Source organism: Myotis myotis, unplaced genomic scaffold (assembly GCF_014108235.1).
Source record: "Myotis myotis isolate mMyoMyo1 unplaced genomic scaffold, mMyoMyo1.p scaffold_m19_p_12, whole genome shotgun sequence".
NCBI lineage: Eukaryota > Metazoa > Chordata > Mammalia > Chiroptera > Vespertilionidae > Myotis > Myotis myotis.
Window position 1 is genome coordinate 13,004,880 of NW_023416316.1, and position 24,794 is coordinate 13,029,673.

Consider the following 24,794-nt stretch of genomic DNA (forward strand, 5'->3'; position numbering starts at 1 on the left):
AACTAGCCCCGTCCTTCTTCCCCCACCAATGCTGCAACAATCCAATGAATTTTCACCTTTATGGTGCCTTTTTTTTTGTAATCCTCACCAAGGGTATTTTTCCATTGATTTTTAGAGAGAGTGGAAGATGGAGGGAAAGACAGAGAGAAACATCAATGTGAGAGAGACATGTTGATTGGTTGCCTCCTGCACACACCCTGACCAGGCCTGAACCAGGGAGGAGCCTGCAACCAGAGTTTGTGCTCTTGACAGGATCGAACCTGGGACCCTTCAGTCTGCAGACCAATGTTCTAGCCACTGAGCTAAACAAGCTACAGCTTAAAGTTCCTCTTGGAAGCAGGATCCAAGCACTATTGATTCTCCTATACCATGTTAGTACTGAATGAATGAATGAATGAATGAATGAATGAATGCAAGCACGGGACCCGAGGCCCTCAACGATGGGCTGTTGACTTTTCAGTCCTCCAGGAGCTCCGTGGACCCCCTGTGGATATTTCTGCTGTCCATTTGCCAGGATACCAGGTGCTTTGGTTTCTCATCTTGCCCGGGCAGGAGGATCCAGGACCCACTCTAACATGAAGGCACAATTAACTGAAGCCACACAAGGAAACAACCCAGAGTGGAGACCCAGAACCTTTGACCAGCAGAGTTTAGGCTCAGCCAGGACACACAACGTCAAGAGTGGATCCAAAGGCCAGCACGTGGCAGCCTTCTCACTGATTTCCGCCTCTGCCTGCCCCTCCAAGTCTCCTCCACGCTGCCCTAGGGTTATCTTTTATAGACAAACACTGGTCATTACTCCCCACCCCCCAAAATATTCTTCCACAGGTCCCCATTGCCCCAGGAAAACAGGCCAAACATTTTAATACAGAACACAAGGCCCTCCATAATCTGAGCCCCAAATCCTCTCCGAATCCTTCTCCTGCCTCTCTCTAATCCACCCCTGACATCCCAGTCACCTAGCGGTGTGAGTATCTATAGGGGCCGTGTGATGTCTTGTGCCTGGACCTTTGCTCATGCTCATCTCTCTTCCCAGAATGACCACTTCCTTCCTTTCCTCCTGGGTAGCTCATGGCCCAGTTCACGTATCACCTTCTCCCGCCTCCCAGACTAGGTCAGGGACCGCTGGGTGCCTGCTGCCCCTACCTGGGCCACAACATGTGCCTTACCTATGCACCTGTGAGGCCAGCACCCGGCACAGTGGCTGGCAGGTCAGTGCAGAGGCCACGGTGGATGAATGAAGGGTCAGCGGCTGAAAGGGCTGGATTCAGAATGGACGTCTACACTGAGGACTGGGTGAAGGCTCATGGTTCAGAAGAAGCACCGTGATGCAATTTGGCTAGAGCTTTGTTTCTATGGGTTTCCAGAACATCTGATCGGGAACAGCATGCTCTTCTGACCACTCTGTATAAGGAGGAGGGCTAAAATTTATAACCCATTTGGAAAGAAAACTTTAAATGCCTCTCTCTACCTATGGACGTCTGGCTCTTGCCTCACCCCAACCCCCAAATCTCTAGGCTACTCATACCTATGAGACGCACACTGTCTCTCTATTTCTGAACCTCTCTGATCCTGAGACTGAAGCAAGATCACACTCATTGGCCTTTTTTTTCTCCCTATGACCATGCTTGACTTAGGGGGTTGGACTGGGTCCACCTCTTTTCAGCTTCCGGGACCCAACCTCTTCCCTTCATCTGTTTTCCACTAGTTATAACAACAAGAATATCAAACAGCTACACACTCTAGAGTGCTTATGTGAGCCAGGCTACCTATTTTTCATGCATTCTTATCACACTGGATCCCCCCCACCGGTTTTCTGAGGACACATAGCAAACTGGTTTCATTTCCAGCATTCCAGTGCTAAGAAATTCCTTCCTTTACTCTTGAAAGCATCTTCTCCTCTAGGGCATCCTCTCTCCCTGCCACTCACTATAAACGTCCAGTAGAAAAGGAAAAAGCCAACTCTAATATGTTCTCTCTACCCTGGTCTTTTCCGTTTCTCAATAAATCCATTTAAGAGTAAAGTGTTTGATGGACAGTTTAATAGAGCTCTCCTTAAACCTGGCCACATTAATGATTTCTGGCTGGCTAAATGTCAACTTCCGTAGCTCAATGGCTATTTTCCTTCCTTAACAATCAGTGTTTCACTCGGGTCCTTTATTTGGTGGACAGGGTACGGCGCGCTAATGGGTCACCACTAAGTCAGTGGACCTGGGATTTAAACTGGGCTCGCTGTGTGACCTTGAGCAGTTATTTAACCTCTCTGGACCTTAATGGTTCCAAAATGGCAACAGTGATGTCCAGGGCCTGCCTACATATGATGAGGGAGTGTTTCATTGTGTCTCTAATGTTCTTTAAGCGCCTTTGCAGAGGAGGCAAACGTACATGAATATACGTTTAGCCCCACTGTGTTCTTACTTTGAAGTAGTAAAGTGCAGAATTTCTCTGTAGGTTGTTTTGCTGTCTTACTGCCACTAGGATAATGCAGATGAGTTCTGTCTGCTAAACCTATAATGATCTATAATTTTCTGGAATCCAAAAACTTGTTTTTTCTTGAGAGGGCATTTTTATCTCTTTTTTAAGCTGATGGAAATTGAATGATCTTATCCTGATGCCTTCATACACTGCATGCTGTAGACCCTCAGTCCCATGCTACAGATAGAGAAATTGAGTCTCAGAGAGGTTAAGTAACATTCCCAAGGCCACACAGCAAGCGAGTGGCAGAGTTGGGACTCAACTCTACGCCTTTACCCGACAAGCAATACCGCCTCCACGTGGACAGGGTATGGGTCCCGGATCGGGCAGGGCAGAGTCCGTTGGGGGCTTCTGAGCAATACGGCAGCTTCACTCTCTGGTTGCACAGTGAGTTGAGATGTTTAAAGCCTTTGAATCTATGTCGGAAGCCGTAAGCAACAATCACTTTTATTTTCTAAAATCTTTTCTTACTTTTAAATTCCCTGACTCTGGCCCACTTCCAAAGCCTCGGGTTGTATGTTTCGATAATAAAAATTGTCATCCTGGGTCCTGCCTGTGTGAAATTGCTGCTGCAGCTCAGCCCCATGTCCTGTGGGGAAAAGGCAGAGCGGAGAGCTTGGTGTAGGAACGGTAGTCTTTATCACTTAATATCCCAAGACGGCGGAAGTATTTTTTTTGATATGTTGACTCCTCGCCTATTTGGGGATTAGATAAACTGACACTCTCACCTGCTCAGAATTTGATCTGGATGCAGGTCCAGCCAAACACTTCAGTGCTTCCTCTCCTGTCATCCTCACTACCAGCCCTTTTTGCAGAGAGAACACAGGAGCCCAGAGAGCCTGAGTAGCTTGCTTAAGGTCACACAGCCAGTAAGTGGGAGAGCTGGTCTGTGTACCTGGCACGTTTTGAATCACCCTGTGAGGTGGAGAACAAGGACACCCACCATGGCTGCACAACCCAAAGACATAGGAGCCAGCCTGAGTGTTTTACTCCCGGGCAGGCGACATGGATGCTTGCTGGGGGTTTATTGACACCAACTCCACAACAGGAATCTAACCCGTGCTGCCTTCTGGACGTGGCGATGGGGGATGCAGAAGGCGGGAGGAGGCTGCAGACCCTGGGGACAGCCAGGGAGATTAGTGGGGGGATCACAGGTCTGGGAATGAGGACGTCTGGGTTTTCCTTCTGGTCCACCCGCTAACTCAAAGCACTTAAGTTCTCAGCGGCGAGTCAAAAAGTTTGACTAAGTGGTCTCCGAGGATGCTGGGGCTACAGAGGGCATAAAGAAGAATAAAATAAGCCGTAGTCCTTGTTTCTGAGAAATGTGCAGTGTCCTAAAAAAGACAGGTGAAATATACAAGTCTAAGACAGGGCAGACAAAAATTAGTGTGTGAGAGGGGGAGGGGGAGTGTTGGTTCGTGGGAGACAAAAGGTAAGGATTCATCCCAAACCAAGATCCATGGCACCAGGTATCGCGTTTCTGTGGCGAGAAGGATGTGCATCTTTTGTCTTTTGATGCTGAATGATAGTCATTGCTTTCTGATGGATGGTACAGGCCGGACTAGACCATTGCACAGACTGTTCTGTTAATGGCGAAGGGCTTACTGCCTCAGTTACGTGGACAATTCATCTATCCGGAATCTCGCCTCTCTGGCCCTTCCCCGGCATCAAGGTTAAAGCCCAGCAGTTCAATGTTCCTACAGAAGGGGCTTGTACTTGGTAATGGTTCTGGATCTTTGTTATGCAGGCAATTTATTTTATTCTTATGAAGTAAAATTCAGTTGTCTTTGATTCTCTCCACTAAATCACATCTAATCTGATTCTTTATTGGAGTTGGGTTTTTCTCCTGTCTTTTTTTGTCTGAAGTTTTATGAATTGCCCAGACAGATGAATTCATGTAATGGGAAGGCTTCTGGAACCAAATGAGAACCCAGGGGCCCTCAGGGAGCCAGGGGACCTTGAGGGCTGACTCCTGCCCCAGCGGGGGACTGGGGTGGAGGGGAGACACAGCCCGCCCTCTGCACTCGCACTATGGGAACATTTGAACCCAGAACTTGAAAACCTCACTGTGACCTAGTGCCTGTGGACATCACTAGCCCTGCCCTTGACGTCTCAGGGCATTGAAGTGTTTTGTTGCTGCTCCTTTAATACTCTATGGCTCTTCTCCTTCAATGCTTCCTATTCCATGCCCTCTGGCTGGAAGACGCATCCACTCCACCTCTCCCAGCCCCCAGAATTAGACTTCTAATTGGTCACTGCTTCCTACTTATTCATCACTATCTCGGGAAAGTCCTCCTGAAGCCCCAGGTCTGGGTGAGCACCTGCTCTGGGCTCCCTCGCACACCTACAGCCCTAACCCACCTGCTATCCCACCCACTGGTCTGTCTCTCTCATCGGACCTTGCATTCCCTGAGGGTAGGGACCAGGCTGCCTCCTTCGCCCACATTCTGTCACTTCCCTGTTTAGGGACTTTGAGGGGGTCACTTAACCTCTTCCTGTCTGTTTCCTTACCTGTAAACTTGAGATTATAACGTAGGACTTTCACATGGATTAAACACGAATACACTCAAAACGCATGGAAACGAACCTGGCACACAGCAGGCGCCCAGTGAGCGTGAGCTGCCGCCATGACTCACCACTGCTTGGCCAACACGCCTCGCGGTGCCTGTTATAGAATCCTGGCTCAGTAAATATTTTCAAGGCAAGAATAAGTAAGCACTGTGCCCTGGTACCCCACCCGTGACCTTGAGGGACATGTGCACCCTCTCTGCATGGCCAGTCCCAGTCTCTAAGGGATGACAATCCGGGGCTTGGATACATGTGCGATAACTTAAATGTGATGCTGACAGAGTTGAGGACACATAATAGACGTTCATTAAACCCAAGATGCCCCTCCCCCACCCCACCCCGGCTCCTACAGTCACTATGTTAGTACACACCGCTTGCTTCTTCACCCCAATAAGTCAAGCCACACGGGTCAAGTATCAGTAGACTGCCATTGAAATGAGGGTGCTAGGTGTGAATTCTGGCTTCACCTCTTCATTCCCTTGTTACCTTGAGCAAGTTGTTGACCCTGTTTCCCCACCTGCCAAGCTGGCACCACAGACCCCAATAAACATCAAAGGAGACTGTACATAATGCATTTAGCACAGACCCTGGTTCATAGGAAGTGCGAAGCACGCGGAAAGTACCACACTCACATCTGTGTCTGTTGCCGCATTTTCTGCCCCTGCAGAATCCAACCGGCTCGCTCCCCTCCATCCAACCCACGAGTGCACAGGGACTGGACCAGAATCTCAAGGACTTTTAGCCCTCCAGGTGCCAAGTTAACAGATTTTTGTTTTAAAACTCTAAGGACTTAGGATTTAATCCATAGGAAATGGGCTTGGCAAAGCACCCTAAGAACCGGCACAACTTTTAACTCAATCTCCGCCCAGGCCTTTATTCACAAGGCAAGAATAAGTAAGCACTGTGCCCTGGTACCCCACCCGTGATGCAAAATTAAGGTAACAGTCATCTCTGGCTGGGGCAACTCCAAAGAAAAAGGTGGTCGGTTCCAAAGAAGGAGGCAGGGGGAGCAAGCACGTCAGACACACGTGTCAAGATCCCAAAAGACCTGAACAGGTCTGAGAGATGAGCCAAATGCGGGTTTGGGAGCATGTGAAGCCCTGGTTCTGGGTTCTGGAACCCAGGCGTATGGATGCAGGCTATGGAAAGTATGGCATTACTGGCTTCAGTGCCCAGTCCCCCCTTGGCCATCAGGCCTTCACGTCCCAGTCACTTCGGGGTTGTGGTTGAGACAGGAGCTCTGGAGCCAGCCTGCTTCTACCATTCATCAGCTAAATTATTCACCGCCCTGTGCCTTGTTGTTCCCATCTAGAAAACAGAGATGTAATCGTGTCTGCTTTACAGCGTTGCTGGGAGAATTAAGTGACACAATGCATTGGCCCAGTCCTGGAGATGCGGAGAAAAATAAAGCAATTTCTGCTCCCAAGGAAGACACAGCCTGGCAGGAGAGGTTGACGCAGAACCCACTGGGGCTTGCCAATAACGCCGAGTCTGGTCCTGAGAGGTTGCAGAGCAGAGGTCTGCAAACTGTAACCTGCATGCCGAGTATAGGTCTCTACCTGTTTTTATAAATAAAGTTTTATTGGAACACTGCCTCGCCCATTCATTTACATATTCTTTATGGCTGCTTGGACACTACAACAGCAGAGTTGTACCTATCATTGCAACAGTGACCAGATGGCCTCCAAAGTCTAAAATATTTATTATGTGGCCCTTTATAGAAAAACTTTGCCAATCTTTAATAGAGGGAGAAGTTGACTCTGAGATGCCAAGAAAGTAGAGCATTTTTGAGCCCTTAATATGTGTTCAGTCCTCAATATACATGAACACATATTTTTTCCAGTTAATAAATTTGAGATTCTAAAACTTTTGATAACTGGCTCAGAGTCATAAATGAGTGTTAGAAGCAGAGTTCAAAATTGGGTCTAAAGACTCCGCTTTTTACTGTTCCAGGCAAACTAATACAACCATAGAGTATATTTGAGTTGGGTATTGAAGGATGAATAAGAGTCTTCCAGGTAGAGATAAAGTCCAAAGGATGAAAAGGGTACCCAAAGACAGATGAAAGAATAGGAGCAAAGTGTCCAGGACATGAACATATTTGTAAAATGCAAATAATCAGATGCGAGGAGGTCTGAAAATAGAATATTGAGGGAGGAAGATGTTAAAGAAGAAAGGAGTCCAGAGGGTGGGCCATAGCTGAGGGAAAGCCAAGAACTGTCTGCTTGTTATAAGTAAATCACCTCCCATAAGGTCTGAGAAATAGCACTCCCACAAAAGGGGATTCCAGGATAGCAAGTCTGATCTCATCAAGCCTAGTTATCTCATTGCACAGGTGGTAAAACTGAGGCCCCTAAAAGGAGGAAACCTTGCCCAAGGCCACAGAGCACCTCAGTAGTAGAGAAGCCAAGATCCCAAATCCTGCCACACCTGTGGGGGGCATGGTATATTCTGCCAGCAGGAGGCGCTGCGACCAGCTCACCTACTGTGCAGGATTCTTGAGAATCTACAGTTGATGAAGGTCTCCCCTTTCCTTGGGACTAATGAGGTTCCATCGCATTATCCATCTTGTGTGATGGCGTCCCAGACCCATTTCTGTGGGGTCACCGTGCTGTTTAGGATGAGTGATGCTGATTGGAGGCCCGCCAATGCACCTGTGGTCTTTTGATAACTTCACAAATTGCCAACTTCTCATACTAAATGTACAACTTACAAGCAAGGCAAAGTTTAACTCACTCTAATCAACTGTAAAATGAACTGGGGACTTGCTGTTCCCCTCGAAAGACCTGCATCTGCATCAGTCTCATCATTAATGGTGGTGGAGCTCTCCGCTTCCCCAGATGGATTATTAATGAGCGGGGGAATTACAGATTTCAGTTAAGCGCTTTACGTTGTCCCTGAAACGCAGTGGGATCCACTCTGGGGAAATATAAATGCTGAGATGAAATGCAATCCTCCCATCCCACCCCCTCGCATCTCCGGGTACCATCCCTTCAGCCCCATCCCTGTCTGTGAATCTGCGCAGTGCAGGGCCAGGAGGATGGGCCTTGAATCCGAGCCCCAGCTACTCCTCCTGCAGCCTTTCCCCTGAGTCCGGGCTCCCTGTGCTCTAACTTGGGTTTATGGAGAACTCAGGATGTGTCGGGGGCTCAAGTATGAGTGCAAATAAACAAGCTGCCCTGTCTCTCTCAGAACGGTTGTGAGATTCGATGTCACTTAATACGTTAGCATTGATGAAGCACCTACCACCTGCAAGATGATGCTCTGAAACCGATCCCTGAGAAAAATCTCTGGAAAATGCTTTGAAATCCGACAGAATTGAGTTTAAATCCTGGCTCTGCCCTATTCAAACCATGAGGCCCTGCAATTACTTAGTCCCTCTGAAACTCAGCTTCTTCCCCCCTTGAATATGGGAATAACAGCACCTACATCACACAATTCTAAGGACTAAATACGATAGCCTGAGAGACGCACCTAGCTCTTCCTGAATGCTATTCCCCTGGGTCTTGAGAGCTATTTACAGCAAGCCGGCATTTTTTTGGTTCTCCCTCCACCATTGCCCATCCTTGGGACTCCTTGCTTCTTAATGTCTCCCTCCCCCGCTCTCATAATCTTTCAATGAAAGGCCATTGCTATTACTGTTATTACCGATCGCCAGACCTTTACTGAGCATCTACCATGCTCTTAGCCCTGTAATAGGTGCTTTGGAAAAATGCATCATCCCATGATTAGAAAAATATCTACTCTCTGACATTTTAAGCTGTAGTTTTAGAAACAAGAATGACACAATTTGAGAATGATTCTGTAAGTAATGAAGATTGTGTAATGCCTAGTTCAGAGAAGGGGACAGTAACACAGACTGGGGGTCTCAGGAGATGGTCTGGAAGGAGAGCTCAAGCAGCCAGAGAGGAGGGCTTCTGAGTTCCAAGGCTGGGGGATTAGGAGGGGACAGGGAAGCATCTTCGGGACTGGTTTGCAGGGCACTCACAGGAAAGCCACGGGGACTATAGCATAAGCTGTCACATGGTAAGGAAACCCTCCACTCTCCCAGCTCTGCTGTATGACCTTGAGCAAGTCCCTTCCCACACTGGGCCTCAGTTTCTCTGTCTACAAAATGGGGACAATAAAAGCAACCTCCTTATGGGCTTGTTGTGAGGATCACACAGAATGAAGCACGTGAAAATGCCTTGAAAACTAAAGCTCATGGACATGTGGAGAGGCATTAGGGAGGAACCAGACAAAACAGCAAACACACACACACACACACACACACACACACACACACACACACACACACGCATGCACAGGTGAAGAGATCTCATTCTGCCTTGGGGTGTGTGATCCCAGGAGACCTCCCCTTGGTTCTTGCCACTGGCTGCAGTCCTTGACCCCAGCTGCCTTCTCTGGGCTGGACAGGATTTGGGTCTCTGCTCACTGCCTCCCATTCTGGACAGGGCAGTTCTCCCGTCGCTCTGTGATAAATTAAACCACAAACAGATTTCCTATGAACTCCTGGCAGCCTTATTTCCTGCAAGGCAAAGCTTCCTTTGTGTCCTCAGCACCACCCTAAGGAAGAGAGGGAGGAGGAGGTGGGTTGCGGAGACTGCAGGGCTCCGTTGTCTCCCTGTAAGGGGACAAACAGCAGGACCAAAAATGTAAGAGGAAACAGAGGCAGCAGGATGATTCTCCTGTGCCAACTAAGTGCTGTGCAAACCTCTGGGAGCCTCAGATCTTACAAACCAAATAGCTCACGTATATACTTTTTCCTCCCAAAATTAAACACCCTGGGTCCTTTTTCCTCCTGTCTTCATAGTCACAATTCACATGTGCAGGGAATGTCGATGTTTATAAAGCTCATCTGTATCTATTCATATACTCAATCCTCACAGCAAACCAAGGAGGAGCATGGTAGAAGTTCATTTTCCCATTTCAGAGATCAGAAAACCCAAGCTCAAGGTGAGGCCATTGTGGATTAAGGTGGACTTTAATGACTGGTGTCCTTACAAAGGGAAAGTGTGGACAGACACAGAGGCATGCACAGGAAGGACACCGTGTGAGGACAGAGACTGAAGTGATGTGTCTACAAGCAGAGAAACACTAAGGATTGCACACAACTCCCAGAGTTGGAAGGCCAGGAGCAGTTGTCCCCTACAACCTTCCGAGGGACCATGGTCCTGCTCAGACATTGATTTTGAACTTCCAGCCTTCGGCATTGTGAGAGAATGAATTTCTGTTGCTTTGAGCCACCCAGTTTGTGGTGCTTGCTTATAGCAGCCCTGGGAAGCTAACACGATGACATTGGCAGAACCGAAAATGAGTGGCAGATGTTCCCTCCACAGTATCCGTCTTCCCCTGAAGCTCTGGCCCCTTCTGATTGATCAAGTCTTTGTGGGCTTCGATGCCCATGTGGTGTGTTCCATGTCTTGGAAATCAGGCAAAGCCATGTGTCAGTCCACTGCAGAGAAGGTTTTCAGAAATTGTGTGGGAGTTTTCAATGTTGTGACTTGTGGATCTCTTCTCAGTTCCTCCACCTTCCAAAAAACTATCCTAACCATCTACATTCATCCAACCAGCCACCTGTCCTATGGACAATACACCCTAAACACGTGGGGCATCAAAGTGAACGAGATAAGAGCCAAGAGAAGATCCTGAGAAGACTGTTATCTCAAATCATTTACAGACTGACTCATGCCCTCAGCCTCCCTACTGGGCCAAACCTTTAAAAATTCTGAATTATAGATTTTTATATTTCTGAGGTTCAAATATGAGGCACCATGCCCCTTTCCTACCTACATGCCACAGTGTTTTTAGGTAGGTGACTAGATAACTTATCATCCAAACGGGAACATTGTTTAGTGGGGAGGGGGTGTTTATAGGCATAAACCAAGACTGTCCCAGGCAAGCCAGGGTGCATGGTCACTCTATTTATAGGGGAGAGGGGGGAGCGGGTAATGGGCTTCAAGGTCTGTAAGCTCAATTATTTAGCCTGAGTAGCCCAGATCAATTAGCTAGTGTGGAGAGGAACAAAGGAAGCTTCTTATGTAAATGGGGACCAATCAGTGCCATCATAACTTAAGATGAAAGCCTTCTGCCTTCCTCCAGATTCACTGTTATGCTATGTTAATTCAGGACTTCTTTATGATATTGGATATTGCATCAACAGCAGAAGCCAGCCTGCCTATCTTGACCTTAATCCTTGAATTTGTAGCTTCTCTTAAGATCCCAGAATGTCATTGTGAAGGGAAATTAGAGCCTGTGGCTGAGGCTGCTAGAGACCCCCTAATATCCATACTCCCCTTCTTTCATAATCATAGAATGTAACTGCCCAGAATATGGTCAACCGTCACCAGCTTCCCTTGCAGCAAGAAGTGGCCATGTGATTTCATTCTAGTTAAGGATGTAAGAACAGGTGTTGAGTGACAACTTCGAGGAATCTCAGCTGTTAGGCATCCCTTGCCCTTCTTACCCTGCCTTCCACCATCGTTCTGTGACATGGATATGATCGAGTTTCTCCTTGGAGTACACCGTATGATGGGGAGGGGAGGGTTGGAAGGAACCTGGGACCCAAGAACACCATGGAATATCGCCCCTAGCAGCCCTGGAGCTTAACATGAGAGAGAAATAAGCTTCCACCTCTTCAAAGCCACTGCTTAGGGCCAGTGGTTCTCAACCTTCCTAATGCCACGACCCTTTAATACAGTTCCTCATGTTGTGGTGACCCCCAATTTCATTGTTATAAATTGAACATAATTAAAGCATAGTGATTAATTACAAAAACAATATGTAATTATATATGTGTTTTCTGATGGTCTTAGGTGACCCCTGTGAAAGGGTCATTCGACCTCCAAAGGGGTCGCGACCCACAGGTTGAGAACCGATGGCTTAGGCCCTCTCAGCTAAGCCTAGTCATGGCAATGAGACCAAGTTCCTCCAATTCCAGGTGCTAATTCTGCAGGTTAGGAGAACTAAGCCTGGAGAGGGGCTGAGGGAATATTCTAAATCAAATTGGCTAATTCGATAATTAAAAATAGCAGGCTTCCCAACTTCTGGCTTCCACTGCATTCATTCTCCTCATCAACAAACTCTTCCTGAACACAAACAATGTGTCAGACAGCAAACAGGTGCTGAGTGAAGAGCTGAGTAAATCGTGGTTGCTCTTTTCAGAAGCTCACGTTGCTCTTTTCAGAAGAAAATAATAAAATTACACTCTATACCCTGTGTGTGTGTGTGCGTGCGCGTGTGGTGTGTGTGTGTAGGGACACAAAACAGGGAGGAGCAACCAACTAACCCTCTGGGATCAGGGAAGACTTCACAAGGGAGGCACCACTGAAGCTGGGTCCGAAAGAAAGATGAGAAGTCTGCTAGTTTGGAAGGGGAAGCAGCACTTCCAGCAGCAGGGACAGTTCATGCAAAAGTTTGGAGGCCAGAGAGGACACGGATCATGTGATAGACACAGTAACATCCCCAAAGATGCCCATTCCCAAAACCCGTGGGTATGTTGAGCCCTCAGGACTACCAGGACCTCTGCATCAAGCTGGAGGCTGGAGTGCTTTCCCCACTCCCTTCCTGTGTCTTTCCCGAGGTGCCCCATGCAGGGGACAGCTCTGGACCAGAGAATGGGGCCTGGGCCAAGTCACTTCACCCCTCTGTTTCCACATTTGCAATGTGGTGATGGCAATCCTTCCCGCGGAGTTCTTCTCTGGGGTGACCCTTCCAGGTCACCTCCAAGCTTCCTCTGAATGCCTGTGCTCCCTTCGGGGTTGAAGCATTCTCCCCATGCTTTTGGGACTTCTACCTTGATTTCTGGAAGCTACAAGCCCTCCTTGACCGTAGATGGTGGGAAAGACTAGGTCAGTAGAGTGGGAAAAGCTTTATAACCAATGTCATATGCTTGCTATGTAAAGGTATGTGTCAGGGTTTTTTGTTTTGTTCTGTTGTTGTTGTTGTTTTGCCACATTCACTTTAGTTTTTTAATAAATATTTTCCAAAACTGAAAGAAAAAATAAAGCTACAGAACATGGAATTGGTCCAGACCAGCTCTGGACCAGAGAATGTGGCCTGGGCCAAGTCAGGCAGTCTCAAGGGCCCAGCGTCCCGCAGTGTTGGTCAGAGGGCTGGGCGCCATCTAGAGGGCATCAGCAGCAACACCAGGAAGATCCAGAGAGCCGGAGTTGGGTAGTTTCTCAAAATGACCAAGGAGGATGTGGGAAGAAAGCCTGCTTCTGGCTCCTTGCACACGAAAACCATGGCTGGGTCACAGATTTTTGGACACTCCAAGTGATAAATCATAGAATCTTTGATTTCCTGAATCTAGGAATTATGGAATTATAGAATAGTTAACTCTCCTCTCTAATAGTAAATTGTCCAGTCATTACCTAAGGCAAAGGCAAACAAAGCTATCAGTTTCTGTGCTGGCTCAGATTAGTGTTGGCTGCCTGAAGCTCTGAATCAAGAAGGTATTTGAGGCCATGTTGGTGTCCTTGCATATGAGTGCTGAGTGATGGGTGATGTCTGCCCCATGTGTATGAGTGCTGAGATCGATTAGTGATGTCTGCCCTGAGATTAGCTCTAGAACAGCGGTTCTCAATCTGTGGGTCGAGACCCCTTTGGGGGTCAAACGACCCTTTCACAGGGGTCACCTAAGACCAGCAGAAAACACATATATAATTACATATTGTTTTTGTGATTAATCACTATGCTTTAATTATGTTCAATTTGTAACAATGACATTGGGGGTCACCACAACATGAGGAACTGTATTAAAGGGTCGTGGCATTAGGAAGGTTGAGAACCACTGCTCTAGAAGGTAGTAACATGTGTGCCTTCTATCTACCAGACCTCATGAAGAATTGGGAAGATAAACAACATTTGCCACCTACTACATGGCAAATGTTTTAATTGTGTGTATAAATCACATGTTATCCTCATAACATCCCTAGGAAATATGTGATTATCTTCATTGCATAGACTTAAAAAAACCTAAGGATCGGAGAGGTTACTGAGCAACTCGTATGACTAAATTTAAAATGTTTGCATTTTAAAGGGGAATTTTTAACGCCTTCACTCAAAGGTATGGGATAATTTTAAGCATTGTAGCCATCTGGTGGGATGAAATTTTTATGCAGAAAGAGTTCCTTAGATCAGAAGACCCACATTGTTATCCATGGTCCTTTACTCACCTTTGCTTAGAATCAGATGATGGGGGTAGGAGTGGGGGAAGAAAAATAAAAATAGTAATACCTTAAAATGTAGGTGAATCTCACTTTAAGAATGGGCACACAGTACCAAAAGTCTAGAGTTCACACACCTGGCAGGTTAGGGCCTGGATGTCCACTGGGCAAAACGATCTCTCCACAGGCCATTTTGCAAAGGCCTTGGAGGAGGGCCCACTCTACACCCCATTCTGCAGGCGAGAGTCAGGCCAACGGGAAGGCACTGGCCTGGCAGACAGGAGACCTGGGTGCCAGCCTCCGTCTACCGGAAACCTCAGTGTGACTTTATGCCAGGCCCTTCCCTTTGCCAGCCTTTTATTCTCCATCCAAACCACAGGGCGGTGGGAGGAGACCTGTGGATCTCAATATGGCCAGTTCTTCCTTCCCCCAAAAAATGGTTTGGATAGTTCCAGGGGCACTTTTGGTGGTCAAAATAGATGGGAGGGACGATGCTGGCATTTGGATGCCAGTCAGCCTGCAGCACACGGGAAGGCCCTGCCCAGAAAAGAATCGGACCACACCTGACTCGATTTTGGTATGTCCCACCTGACAGAAGTAAAAACTTCCTGCTGTCATCACCTGGGCCTAGGGCCTCATTTCACGTACAGACACAGAGAATGTTTGCATGATTTTAATCCCCATCGGATTTTCCGGGAATGAAACAACCATGCAGATGAAGGAGGAATTGTACGTTGTTTTGTTCAGATCTCCACCGTTTCAGAAAATCACCACTCTGAAACCATGCTGTTCATGTGGCCAGTTTCACACATAAATTTCAGTTTCCATCAAGCAATCATCTGACTGCTGTGATGAAAGTAGTCTAGTCATATCCTCTCCTTCTCAAATCGACATACAAGTTATTTTATTATACATTACTTTGCCTTTTATTTTTCATTTACTTTGCTGTGCGGGCATTATATAGATTTTTAAAATGAGATGTCTAGGTGGGTTATGTACTTTATGAATTCCATTTCAGGATAATAAAGAGAGCATCACAAAATATTAGTCTGGAAGGGTTGAGAACCCCTGGATCACATGACCCCCTAGGTCCCTTGCAGCCTGGGCAAAGTCCGGGTATTCTGCAAAGAGAGGCATGCCTAGATCACGTGCCACACATTACAGGCAGAGAATGAGGGTAAATTACCTTGTTTTCTGCAAAGTGTCCTCACCCACTCAATGTCCTTAGCCATCCCAGAAGGTACAGTAATCCGCACCACGGTGCGCATCCTGTAATCCCCTGGATGATGAAACTGCCTGGGACCAAGCGAGGGCACGTTTGGAATGGTCCGAGGATGCCGCCCCCTCGCTAGGTCAGCGCTGAGCATGTGCTTTTAAAAAATATTTATAGTGCAATTGATTTCTTTATAAGCCATTCAGGCCTTATTATTTATTAATCCACTTGTCAAGGTTAATTTAAACTACTTCTCAATAAGGCGCTTTGACAACACCTTTGTTTACCTGATTGACAGCCCCGGGAGTAAAGCCCCAGGCGAGGGGTCCTTCTCCCCTGAACAGAGAGCTCTGAGAAGGGCCTTCCAGCAGAGACCGCCCTCACACCCGGTGGGGATGGGAATCAAAAGGCTTTGCCCTCCTCCCCAAGCAGGTGCTGACTCCAGATCTTGAATGTGCACTGAGTCCCATAGGCTGTGCAGCCTCAACTCCCAGACCTTCCTCTCCTTCTCATTCCCGCCCCCATGGTCTTAAGTCACGTCATCTTCTCCCCAGCCCATTGCAGCAGGTTTCTAACTGGTCTCTTTGCCTCTGCTTTTGGTTTCCTTCCACCCATCCCAGGTGATCTCACAAAAATGCAAGCCTATGTCACACCCCTGAGTATAAGCCTTCAACTGTTTGCACAGGATCAAGTTCAAAGTCCTCCATGCCCTGGACCTGCCTACTGCTCCAGCTTCAGCTCCCACCACCTCTCCTCTGCTATCTTGCACTTTATTTCCCATTAGTAGGCAGCCTGTGATGCTGTTCCCTCTCCCTAAATCCCGACCATCATGGGCACCTTTTCTGAAAGACTGACCACTTTTGCCTTGTATTTTTGTTATTTAAAAACATATCCATTGAGTCAGTAAGTAACAAACATGTATTGAGTGTGGGCCATCGGCCAGGTGTAGTGCTGAGCACTGAGGTCATAAGGGAATAGAGAGACCTTTGACCTGCCCTCCCAAGGCTTACAGGCCAGGCTGGGAGCTCCTTGAAGGAGCTGTTCTTAAGCATTTCCCAGCATGGGGCTGCTGGGAGCGTGGGAAGACAGGTGAGGCTAATGTTTATTGACTGCAAGCCACTATACCATGCTCGCATATTTCATCTTTAGTGATAAGCCTACAAAGCTGGTATTTTCATCCCCCCTCCCCCTTTAGAGATGAGCAGACTGGCACTGGAAGAAGTGAGAAAGCCTAGGGACATTCACCCAACTCTTTTGTGGTGAGTCAAGCACTCACACTCGGGTCTGACTGATTCTAAAGCCTCAATTCCATCTCTACACTCTACTGCTCTCTTCCGCACAGAGTTCAGGCCTGTTGAATGAATCCATGACACACAACAAATCAAATACTCTCTTGGCGTTTCCTCCTGTACCTTCCACAGCATCAGAGTAGAAAGACTTTGACTTTACTGACCCTGCGTGGCTGAGTCTGCATCATTGGGTGGGTCCATGACCCACCAGAATATGAGGCCCATGGATTCCAGGATCCAGCTTGCTTGAGTAACATGACCTTCCTAGCACCTGAGCATCACCTGTAATTGCCGAGCACACATGCTTAACTGAATGGATACATGACGCTCCCGAGAGAGTCTGACCGTGAAGCTGCACTTGACTGGGGGTGGGACATTGCACTAGCCTTGGGTGAGTAGAGTGCTGGTCTGATTCAAGTCCATGTTCCTCACCTTCTCAAGTGCAACGTGTATAAACACAGTCAGATATTTCATGAAGGAACGTTTTCAGGGTCAACCTGCTCTCCAGGAGCTGAAAGTTTAACAGGACCCCACGCCACAGTCCTGTGTAAAGACAGCCCCATCGCCCCTGCTTCAGGCTCTGGACCAGTTTGGTCAGAGAGGTGCAGCTGGCAGGGAAAAGCCTGGGCGTGTACAAGAGAGGGGTGGCTGAGTGCATTATCTTTGCCTCTGCAATTCCTTTCAGCATTAAAATTCCATTTTCTTCTAAGCATATCTTTGCAAAGGCCATTAAAAGGTCATCTGGCATCTGATCTCCTTTCTTAACTTTGGACCTACGAGAGTCTCTGACACTTTCTCAGCTGTAAAATACAGATAATACCTGCCTGTGAGACTTTAAAGAGGCCAGTCACAGTGTCTGGCCCACAGTAGGGACTCGATGCTGTTAGTTAGCTTCCTCTCTCCCTGAGACCATTCAATTATTCCACAAATATCTGTAGAGCGATGCCCCATGATAGGTGTTACGGGGATTACAAGACGAACTACAATAGGATTCTCCTCCTAGAAACCCAAATTCTCCCAGGGGACAGGACACACTAATATCTGTAACACAAGGTAGGAAGTGCAAGGTGCTTGGACATGGAAGCCCAACAGACCTGGGTTCAATTCTTGGTCCCCTCTGACCAGCTGTGTGCTGTGGGGGAAGGTACTCAACCTCTCTGAGGCACATTTTCTTCTCCCCTCAAATGGAGTCAACACCTAGACGCAGCCCTGTTTATGGGAATGAAACACGTTGATAGACAGAAAATATACAGCAAGTGCTCAATAAAGGCAAGCTGTTCAGATTGTGTTCACTGACATTTCCTGAGCACCTACTATGGGCCAGGCATGTGCCGGGTACTTTCCATTAGGTAACTCTCTCCTCACAGTAGTCCTATGAAGCAAGTAGGATAAGGGAACCAAGGCACAGAGAGGCTAAACATCATGCCCAAGGGCTCACCATACGCAGCCTGGGTGAGGCTGCGGAGCCACGTCCCTAACCACTGGGTGAGACTGTCTCTCCGAGGGGGACACCACGGTGGTGGGGCATGGAGGAGGGTGCTGAATGCCACCGGTGTGGTGCGGTCGGGGTTCTCATGGGGACGGAGGTGCCCAGCTCCTGAGTTCTCCTTAGCTCCAGCCCTTCCCTCCCCTCCACATCCATCAGAGATGGGAGGCTTGACCTCCCCAGCCCCAGAGTCTGGCAGGACTGAGGTGTAATGTTTGAAAATTGCCCAATAAAGCATGAGAGCAAGCCAAGCAGAATGCTAAAAGACCGGAACACATAAAATTTCAAAACAGCCTCTGACCGTGCAGAAATCAAGGAAAGGTTTTTTGCAAAAAACAACTTTGTTTCCAGCCAAAGGGAGCTTTAATCCGCCTGGTCGTTTGGTTCGTCTGCCCTCCCTGCCCTCCATGGGACCACCTCACCCCGGCGGCGTGTAATGAGGCGAGGCTGGAACCAGGCCCTCCGATAGGAAGGCATTTCTCCACGCTGGCAGGGAGGGGGCTGAGGGACAGAGGGCATCCAGGGAGAGTCAGGAGGGGGAGGTGTCTGGGGTACATGCCCTTTGACCTGCAGAGTCATTCTTGGTCCATGGCTGGGGTGGGACCTTCTCAGGGAGATGCAGTAAAGGAGACCCTGAAAGCCGGGTTCCCACCAGTGGGGGATGGAGAGGTGGGAGTCTGAGGCCACAGAGAGCTCAGCCTGGGATCTTGGAAGCTTAGGTTGGGAGAAACCTTGAGTGCCTTGTGGGAGCAGACTACAGGGGAAGCATGGATGCCGGAGCTGGAGGGGCCCAGGGCCAAACCCCAACGCTGTGGCTCCTCCTGTGTGGCCTCGGGCAAGTCCTGCGGCCTGAGTTTCGTTCTGCTGTGTAACACAGATGCAAAGATCTGCCTGGTGGGCTGATGGGGAGGTAAGTGCCATACCATCAGCCAGAGAGACAGCATCAGGCACAAAGCAAGATCTCGACCAATGTCCCCGTCACCTGCCTGTCTCAGTGGGTCTGTCACAGCAGCTGGCTGAGCCATGCAGCGCCCCCTTCAGGAATGGAGAACTTTTTCCTCTGTTGGCCTTGCCTTAGGTCATGCCCCCGTCCCAGAGGCACTGGGCATCCCAGGACTGGTCCATGATGAGGAAGGAAGCCCACTGCCCTCACCCTAACTCAAGGCAACTCTGAAGGGCCAGCTGGGAGCCAGAGTGCTCAAAATCTTGGCAATGGCTGTGGTCGGGACTGCAATGCAGCTCAGCGTCTCCCTTTGCCCGTTCCTGCTTCATTCCCAGGAGTGTTCACTTATGAGCATCCACAGGCTAATCTCTGCCCCGGAATCTGCTCCACGGGAAACCCACCCTGCAATGTGGTCCTTGTATGCTCCTCTTCTGAGCCGAGTCCCAAGAAGAATCCTGCCACCTGCTGGTTACGCACCACTGACAAGACCTGGGAATATTGTGCAGAGACTGAACTGTGTAGGACACGTCACTGAGCAGGTGGGGCTCCTGGCGGGTAGTGTGAAACACATGCTTCCTCCCAGAATGCATCTATTTGTGCAAGTTGGATGCATCTGGAGATATATTAATAACTCACATTATTAATAACCTACCCACCACAGGTCAGGCTCTACCACTCATTTAATCTGAACTCCAACACCAGCAGGCATGTACCATCATCTCCTTTTACAGATGAAGAAACTGAGGCACAGAGAGGGTACTCGACCTGCCCAAGGTCACAGAGCTCGTCTGTGGTGGAAGTGGGCCTGGAAGTCGGGCAGTCTGGCTCCACAGCCCACACTCCCAAGCACTGCTCTACTTCTGGGGACTTTGTCCTTCAGGTTGAGGGAGGAAGGACTCTGTGTGGACAGAACCCAAGGGGGTGGGGAAAGATAAGGACGGCGGTGGAATGACATGGTGTTGAGCCCATCACACCTTGACAGATGGGGGCCCCTGAGAGGAAGTGCAAACCCACCCTTATGTGAGCTGTTTTTCTGAGGAACCAGATGAAATGGGGCACAGGAGCATCGCTCTGGGGTCACTTGACAAGATGAACTGAGAAGTGGGCATATTTACCCTGCAGATGTGGAAGGAGGCCCTGGGGACACTGGGAGGCAGCATCCCTGATAAGAAACTGGAGTTTTCACTGAAGAAACACTGGTCAGGCCCAGGGGCCAAAGGCAAACACACGGAAGTCTTTGTGAGGATGTGGGGGACAATCCCGATCTGAGGACTCCCCCAAAGGGGGAGACCCCATGTTAGGGCTGAGGTCCTGATGCCTAGTTGGGGAAAGCTTACAGCTATCAAGATCCAAGCATGGATTATTTTTAATGTGGCAACCTGTGAACCCACAGTTGGATAAGACCTGCGTGTAGGGTTACTAAATGTTCCTACTGTACAGATGAAGACCGAGGTTCAGAGTGATGAGACAATTTGCCTAGGGCCCTGCACCTGCCACCTGCCACATCTCAGCTCGCTGTCTGAGGGCTCCGGAGCACTCCTTTTCCTCTTCTAGTGAGGAGCCCAGGCTGTAATCCTGCATCACCTGGGGCATGTCTGCCTTCATGGTTCCCCAAACCCAAGAGGAAACCCTGAACAACTGTGGTGGCAACCTTCACCCGTTTAAGTCTTTTTCTCTTCTCAGCCATCTCTTTCCTTCTCTCCCAGGCTCTCCTATCTGCTTGCTATTAAAATAATACCTAAGCCCAGCTGGCGGGGCTCAGTGTTTGAGTATTGACCTATGAACCAGGAGGTCACGGTTTGATTCCCAGTCAGGGCACATGCCTGGGTTGTGGGCTCAATCCCCAGTGGGGGATGTGCAGGAGGCAGCCAATCAATGATTCTCTCTCAGTGTTGATGTTTCTATCTCTCTCTCCTTCTCCCTTCCTCTCTCAAATTAATAAAAATAAATTTTTAAAAAATACCTAAAATAAATATTTCATCATGAACAATTGAAAGCGTAGCAATTACGCTTCAGGAGACCTGAGTTCTAATCTCCCTCTAAGACCTTGAGACTCTCCCTTGTCCTCTCTCGTCTCCAGAGGCCCTGGTGCTAAAATAAGTGGGTTGTTCTGGATTATCTGTAAAGACCCTTCCAGCTGAAACACCTGGTAAATTAAGGTACATTTATACTATGGTAGAAATGACTGCTATCAGATGAGGAACTCAACCTCTATCATGAGAACTGTGACTAACAAAGATCAACAACTTGAGTTCAGACTGACCTAGAGAAGATACCCTTATGGCAGTATTTTAGCTACAATAAGTACTGGTCATCAGACTTTGTTGAGTGACAGGAAAGAGGGGCTAATATTGATTGGGAAATTTGTGTATATTTTGCTCAGAAAATCACAACCCCCACAACATCATAAGATGGCGACCACCACATTTTCGGCCAAGGAGACTGAGGTTCAGAGGTGTTAAGAAACTTGGTCAAGGTGACCCGGCGACCGAGCGGCAGACTGAGTTGGCTCCATCCCAGCTCACTGTGTCCTGCCTCCCACCCAGCCCATCCACTCCAGGGGAAAGGGGATTAATGGAGACCTCCGGCCATCTCCAACCTCCAGCCTAGAGAGGACTTTCGTCGGGTCTGCATTGATTTCCGTGTGTTTGTTTGCCCTTGATGCCTTTGCAGAACCTGAGATCCTGGCTGCAAAGAAGGCAGATGAAAAGAGAGGTCAGGGCATGAGCAGGCGGGCTCCTTTCAGCAGCATTGAAAATATCTCCTGTTGTCTCCACTCTTGTTGGTCGCCCCTTTAATTCCTCCGTGGTCCCGTGCCCTCCACACCTCCAGCCCATCCATTTCCAGGCCCCTGGCTGGTGACGGGTCATGAAGGTGACCAAAGAAATTGCTAGATTCTGAGATGTTAATTTCCAGCCCTCTTGCCCGGGTGCAATAGCTGCTTAACGCGTCCTCCTGCCCCCAGTCTTGCGGCCCCTCCCAGTACAGCCTGGAAAATGCTACCATAGGAAATGCCCCCAAGCACAGCCTGAGAATCTTCAGTGGCCCCGTGCTGCCCTCAGAAGAAACTCCCCCAGGCTGTCCGGGTTCAGCCACAGGCTGCCTTTCAACCCTGCGGTCCCTCCTTTACGCTGCTGCCCAGCGATGTGGGCACCCCGCGTGTTGTAAAGGGGCAGTGATTTCCTACTCTACACCTGTTTCATGCTCCTTGTTCCCAATCCCAAACTGGCCCACCCTGCAGGTCCTGAACCTGCCTCAGAGTCACCTCCCAGACAGGACAGAGAACCACAGGCCAAAGACATTATCTTTGTCTCGCCTTCCTTCTCCGCATCTCTCCTCTCCCCACCTCCATCCCTGACCCTGACCCTGACCCTGACCCTACTAAAGACTGTGAACGCCACAAAGACAATAACATTATTTAGTTCATTTCTGTGTCCCTGTCCCTAAGGAAGACCCTGGAACACAGTAGGTCTCAGTCGATGCCTGTGAATGACAGAAGCCAATTCCTAAAAGCCTCTTCCAGTACAACAGCAGCTGGCATGAGCCATCCATTCCTCAGGAGAGCCCTATGATGACCCCAGGGGAAGCGATTACCTCTCAGCAGTGAGGTCAGGACCACAGCTCTGCTCTCATGCCCAAGTGCAGTGTCTGGGGGTCCTTATTTTACAGAATTGCTTTTGTCCCTTTCGCTGCTTCCAGCCTCCATCAGACCACTCCCTGTCACAAGACCTGGGAGGACCTTCGAGGCTTCTCAGAGATGCCAGTGCAAACCCCAGAGAGCTCACGGATGCCACCTGCAGGCTCCTCAGGGCCCGGCCTCCTGGGCTCTGCCTGACAGGTGCCAACTGCTCCTGAAAGAGCAGGCGAGGGAGACCAGTGCGAGGCGGCGGGGCCATAGCAGCCGGTGCCCACTCGAATCCCTGGCATCTGCCAGGCTCACTTCATGTTCAGGGTTTGCACCTGCAGATGTTGAGGCGATTTCTGGGCCCATCGGGATAACAGGATCAGGCTTATTAATTTGCAGCCTCCGACGCGTTTCGACTGCGGCTCTCAGCCCCCAGGTCAGCGCCCAGGCACCCATCTGGCGACCCTTTTGAAAGGTCCTCTGACGCATGGCTCCTCCTCGGATCTGCTGCATTCCTGGCGGTGAGCAAAGCAGCCCGCGCTCATGAAGAAAGGTCAGACGCCCGCACTGTTTGTTCACAAGAGTGATATTTCACCAAAGAGCAGATGCTTCCTAAATGATAAATAAGAGCATCAGCTCCCCGCAGGCCTCGGGGGAGGGGAAGGTCTCCACTCTGCATGCCATGCAGGCTCCGCTCCGGCAAAGGCTGGGCAGGAGGCAGGGCAGAGTCTAAGTCACTGGGATGCGGGCATTACGATACAGTATCTACCCACAGAAAGGGTACGCACAGCACACAGTGTGTCCTCACGAATGCTTATTGAACAGACAACTTTCACAGCCGTCATTTATTGAAGACCTGCTATGTGCCAGGCACTCTGCTAATTTTTAAAAAGATCTTACTTAATCCCCATCTATGAGGAAATGGCCTCAGAAAAGTTGAGCTACATGTCTGTGATCACTCAGCTAATATGTGATGCATCTCAGGTGTGTCCAGCTGCATGTCCTGGATATGAGTTCCTCCTGGAGCCAAGCAGGCGGAGGGTAAGAACCCAGAAATGACCTGGAGGTGGAGGTGATGAGCTGCCCATTCAGCATAGAAGAGGCATCGCATGCCTGGCAATCAGCAGACTGGGGTCAGGGAGTCGTTCCTTCCACTCTCTAGCTGGGTGGTCCCCATGGGAGTTATTGAGTTTCTGATCTTTATTTTTCCCCTCTGTAAAGTGGCCTGAATAATAATGCAGGATTATCAGTGTTAAGTAGGGTGATATAACGCTTCTGATGATCTACATAGAAGCATAGGAGGTGTTTAATAAATGTTAGTACTTATTACATGTTCATGAGTGGGAATGAATAACCAAGGTGTGCATGGAATGAAATGAATAATGGTGGATAAATCAAGATGACAGCCAGATTTTCAAGATTAAGAAGTATCCCAAGTTGTTTGAGAGACCAACTCTTAACCTCCTCACTACTTGTCGCAAGCAGCGAAGTATGTGGAAAGAAAGCACCTGTCACAGAGAACATTTGGGGTCCACACACCGGTTTGCAGACTCAATCTCTCGGTTCTTTACCTCTACATCAGGAGCGCACAGCCCACGCACCCACAAAGTGCCTGGCAGTGCCCAACTCTGCTTGGGGGCCCAAGGTGCACCATGGGGTCTGGGACTGAGCCTGTGGGGGCAGGAGAAATCCTTTACCCACCTCTAGATGCCACTGTGCCCTAGACCTGAAGCAGAGCTGCTCCTGCCCTGGGTCTCCATGGATCCAGCTCCTCTGGCTCCCGCTGTCATCCCTCCCTCAATGCTCAAACACAGTTGCCTCTGCTGACAACAAGCGGCAGAGGCCATGGAATCCTTCCACTCTTCTTCTTCCATTTTCTTTCCTCCCCTCAGACACCAACACACACACACACACACACACACACACACACACACACACACACACACACACGACGCGGGGTGGGGCAATGTGGCAGTATCATTTATACTCCAGATGTACTCATGTCTCAACTCTGGTCTAGTCAGG